Raw genomic sequence first — 5,579 nt, forward strand, 5'->3', positions numbered from 1 at the left:
TGAGAAACGACGAGAAGCGGAGGATCGACACGCCTCACCGTAAGGTTACGTAGTGTTACGTGTGTTGTTACGTGATGACGTCAGTCGTGACGATCCCATATTATGCAGCGTGACCCAGAGGATACTATAAAAAGAAGGAAGGGTCGTCACGTCAGAATGAATGAATGAATTAATGAATGAAAACTACAGTACGGCTCAATACACACAATTGTTAAGGTGCAGACCAGAGAAAGACTTTCGTCCTGTTTACGTCAGGGTCCCCCATTTCATTTATGACATACTCAACATACATGGGACAACAGTACGGGAGCCTAAAGCTGTAAAGGAATGTGAATCACTACCCACCTTCAAAAACACTCTCAAAAAACACCTACGTGAGACTGCAATTCGAAACTGGCCCCTACAAATGTCCTAACCTAGTTGTACAGTAAATGACCAAGAAAGGCTTTGTCAACATTCCAATGTACAGTGTAAAATGTGTGTGTGTCCCCTACCCAACCCCCCCCCCCCCCCCCCCCACCTCCAATGTACAGCCCTCACCCAACCCACCCAACCCCACCCCACCAACCTCCTCCAATGTACAGTTTCTACGCCAAATGTATATACACTCCTTTTCTGGACACTTTTGTATCACAAACAGTACTGTATTTGCAAATCTGATATGTCATAAATGTATAGATGTAGCAGTACTGTCTATCTGTATGTCATGTATGTCATATATGTTATGATGAATTGAAAATGGGGGACCCTGGTGGAAACAAGACGAAAGTCTTTCTCTGGTCTGCATCCCCTTAACAATTGTATGTATTGAGATGTACTGTACTGTACCCATTCTGCAATCTGTTAATAAACTTTTCAATCAATCAATCAATCAAGCATGTCTATGTTCCCCGGGTCCTATCGCTGCTGTCGGGACAAAACCTCATAACTCCAAAAACCCAACTTTTCAGCAGATGAAAAAAACGAACACAAATTTGAGGGTGAATAGTGTAACTGAGGGGTACAATTCCCTGACTGTATTAATCAAGTACTGATATCATTAATCACTACCGACTTGTACATTACTGGCCAACACCGTACAAAGGTATTCTAGATGACGACACTCGCACAATAACAGGGTTTTCCACACAGAATACTAGTTTACAATATTTATTACATAAAAGGGATTGTTTACAGTATTTAGATTGCGCTTATAAGGCAAAGAATGTGCAGTCAAATCAATAGTGAATATTAAGGTAATTAGATCTGGTTATTCTGGGAAAGGGTGTACTACCGGTTGTAAGCCAGCAGAGGGGGCCAAAGCTCTATGCAAGTCTAGGGTTCAAGGGGGCGATGTCACCCCTGTGGCAGCGGGGAAAGCAGTGGTGATCCCAGGGTGCGCTCCGCGCAGATGAGAGCTGTCAAGTCTCTGCTCCGGCAGCGACGGGCTTGGGCGATGGTCCCACGGGCAGGTGTAGATCCCACAGTGGCAGTGGGCAGACGGTTCTGCTCCAGCCGCCACAGTCAAAGCACTGAAGAATAATCCTTGCCGGAAAGTGGCTCTGCTGGCGGGGTAAATCCTCCGTGTTGCGCGGTAGTGCGCGGTGGTTCAGAGTTGAACTTGACGTTGGTCTCTCCTATTTGCACGCGGCTATAAGTGCTCTGTATAGACGCACAATTACTCACTCCACGTGGTCTTTGACTCGTAATGAAGGCTTTTACTAGTAAATAGCGAACGGTACCTTGAACAAAGGTATTAGGATAACACGAGTCTATTTGGGGCGATACGAGCCCTACTCTGCACCACACGTTGCGTAGTGGGTGAGGCTTTACTCGGTAACTGAACCAGACTGAACTGAAGGCGAACTGAAAGAGAACTGCAAGGGGGTTCTACATTTCTTGCGCCATATATATATGTACCGTGAACAAATAGTACCTATCTCATTTCTGTCGCCTCTCGGTCTCGTAGCCGTGGGCGAAAGCGGGCATGTTTGGGCGAGTCCCGGCGGCAGCTTTCAAGTCAGCTCGAGGGGGTAAGGCTTTACTCGGTACCTGGCGCCAGGGGATCGCTTCCAATAAGGGAATGAATATTATGGTCTGTCCTGCTAGACTAAAGGGATATTCCGTGCATATTGTACAAGGAATATACAGGGGATATCAAACGACATGCAGATATTATACATGGGATCTCAGGCAATAAATATATATATTCGGTTTAATCTGACCCTTTGTAACAGCCGCCCCCTAATTAGTCCCACCTAATTAGCTAAGCAGGGACAGATTAACCGCACTGTCCACTACTCAATGTCCGCTGCGAGGGGTCGGGCAGTTCACAAAGTCAGGGGTCATGGTCGTCATTAGGCGAGTCGGGGAGCCTTGGCGACTCTATCAGCCTCGCCACGGGTCGGTTGTAGATCCGCCCTTGGCCGAGCACTTCTGCCACTCTGACCTTTCCATCGGTACCAGTGGTCACTTTGCTTACGCGGCCGGCCGGCCACGCAGCTCGGGGTGGTGACTGGTCTATGGTCATGACGGCTGGACGGGATGAAGGGGGGCTTAGGAGGAAGCGGGCCTGAGACTGCTTTGATCTGGGCTTGGCTGTGCTTTCTCCTCCTCCGTCTGTTTCTCTTGTTCGCTCTGTACCCCGTGTGAGGAGGGGCCGGTCCCGGCCGCCCCGTCAAGGAGTCGCTTGGGGTGCTGGGTTCGAGGTCAGCTATGTCTGGAGCGCAGCTGAGGGGGGTGGAGTTCCGAACTCCCTCTGGTACCCACGGTTCTCTCACGGGCCTCTCGCTTAATGTCAATAGCCTCTGCTGTATGGGGGAGAGGCCGGTGTCTTCTTCTGTCTCTCTGGAGTGGAGGCAACTAGTGGCTGCTGTTCGGTTGAGAGATTTAGCGAGGGGCCCTTGTAATGTCCATCCTAGGCGGGTCTCGACTGCTGCAGGACAACCTCTGGGTCCTGTATGGACCCGGTCTATCGGGACTATGAGTTCTGCATGGTCGGAGCCTATCAACAGGGTCGGGGTAGCGCCGTCCATGAGCGGGATAGGTAATTGGCGCAGGTGCACGTATTTGTCCATCAGCTTGGTGACAGGGTAGGTGTACTGCGAGAGTCCTATTTCTCGGCTGGTGAAAGCATTTGTGATCTTGTACCGTCGCTCTGGCTGCCCGCTTGCTGCGATAGTGAAGGAGACATTCTCGCCCTTTATCGTCTTTAAATCTCTTCTTATTGTCCGAATCGTCATTTGGTTCTCGCTCCCCCGCAGTCCCAGCTGGGCCGCAGCGGACGCGAGCAGAAGGGTCTTCTCTGACCCGTCATCAAGGACGGCGTAAGTGTCCATGACTTTGTCCCCGTGGCTCAGGAGCACTCTGACCACTTTGAGGAGCACACGGGGGGTCCCGCTGTGCTGATCAATGTGGAGCACTCCTGCTGGTTGGTTGTCTTGGACCTGCTGGTGGGCTCCGCACCGTGCTGCGCGGTAAACGGCGCCCGCCTGGGCCGCCTGGCGCCACTGGTTCACTTGGACGGGGTTCAGTGTCTTATATTCGGCGCACTGTGCCAGCCAGTGTCCGCCGTCGCAGTAGGTACAGTAGGGAGCGGTCTGGTGGAACTTTGGTTCTGGTGCCACCGCCTCGGCGTGGTACATGACCGCGACGGGCCCACTCTGTTGTCCTGGGTGACGCTTGTTGATGTCGTGCAGGACCTCCAGGTGGGTGCCACCGCACCTGCTGCACTTTTTCTTCAGGTGGCACTCAGCTGCTAGGTGGCTGCGCGCGCAGCGGCGGTGGTCCTTGACCCACTGGCTCACATCATCCGTGGTCAGCTTCTTGAAATCCTCGCACTGATGGAGCCGATGTTCTCCCTCACAGTACTGGCACTCAATCTTCCACTGGTCCTCTTTCGTCGAGGGGGTGTTGTGGTTGGAGTGCTGCGGTACTGCTTCGGCTTGGTGCATAACAGTCACCGATCTTCTTCCATCATTTATTCTCCTGGTTCCTTCTCTGGAGCCAGGGGTGCTCCGTCCGAATGTATCTAGCCGTAAGCTGCTGACTTCTCTCGCCAGGAAGTCGGCTAGATCTAGGAGGTTCGGTTCGGGGCCATTAGGGTCTCGGTGGTCTCTCTGCCGCCTAAAGCGCTCCTGTCGGGCGGGCGGTAGCTTCTCCAAGATCCTCTCTACATTTGAGTTGGCGTATAGTTCATGCCTACCCTTTTCCCTCTGCGCTCCCAGCATCCCTACCAGGGACTGCACTCTGATGGACAGGTCGTCCAGTGCTCGATTGTCTGTGGCTGGGGGTAGGTGGTCAATATGCCTTATCTCTTCTATCACGTAATCCCATATACGTCCATATCTCTGGTCCAGCGCTGCAAGGGCCGCTGTGTATGGTGTCGAAGAGGAGGCGTAGGCCAGCGCTATATTGTGCGCTCGCGGTACTTTCAGGTGCTTCAGTAATATTGCATACTTGTGGCGTTCATCAGCGACATCCACCATCATTGTCTCTAAGCACATCCGGAGCTCCTTGTACTGTGCTCGATTCTCATGGATGAAGTCTGGAATTGACGGCGTGGCAATGTATGACGCTGTGGGTGACTGATACATCGGTGAGCGTTGGGGGAGAGGCCTCCTAGGCGAGTCTCCTCTTGCGTGTCGTCTTGGGCTGGTACTTGGTGGGTACCGAAGGTCGGGTACCCAGGTGCTGTTCCTCGGGGCTGGCGGTGCGTCAAACTCACCCGTGAGTTGAGTCGGGGGTTGGTAGCGCAGGGCCTCGGGGCTGACTTCTGGGCTGTACTGGACCTCCTGGTCCTGAGTACGTGGCTGCGGGTCGGGGCTGTACTGGGCCTCCTGGGCCAGAGCACGTTGCTGCTGGTCGGCTTGACACTCCTCCTCTTCCTCCTCATCTCCCTCTGCTAGGACCTGGAGTCGTCTGTTCAGTCTCTCGGCGTGGTTCGGTTCTGTACCCCGGTTGCTAGGTCTCGTATGGACCGGCTGGGGAGGGGGTTCGGAGACGTGGACAGGATCCTCCTGTAGGCGGGGTGAAGGGGGGCTTCGTCGGGTAGGGGAATGTGTCCTAGACCCATGTCTCGACGATCTCTGGGAGCTCCGTGCGGAGTGAGGGGGTGTCGCCATGGCAACTAGTTTGTCCATCAGCTCCGCCTGCAGCCGGTCGCGCTCTGCCTCGCGCCGGGCATGGGCTGCGTCGCGCGCTGCTTCGCGCTGGGCATTGGCGGCGTCGCGCTGCGCATTGGCGCTGGCCTGGGCAGCGTCGCGCTGTGCGTTGGCGACGTCGCGCTGGGCATTGGCGCTGACATGGGCGGCGTGGAGCTGTGCATTTGCGGCGTCGGCGCGGCTTCTCTCGACGTTGCGCTGGGCATTGGCGCTGGCATGGGCGGCGTCGGCGCGGCTTCTCTCGATGTTCTCTTCTGTCTGGAGGCGTCTGGTCTCCAGTCTTATTCGGTCGTCCTCGCTCCTTTGTTGCGCCTGGAAGCGCTCTCGCTCACCTGCGTAATGTTCGCGCTCGCACGTCTGTTGCGCTTGAAGTCGATCGCGTTCGGTGGAGGCTGCCAGGGTGGCGATGAGTGCCTGCGCCAGCATCTTGTCCGCCTT

Source organism: Notolepis coatsorum (genome assembly GCF_963971535.1).
Source record: "Notolepis coatsorum genome assembly, chromosome: 2".
Classification (NCBI taxonomy): Eukaryota; Metazoa; Chordata; class Actinopteri; order Aulopiformes; family Paralepididae; genus Notolepis; species Notolepis coatsorum.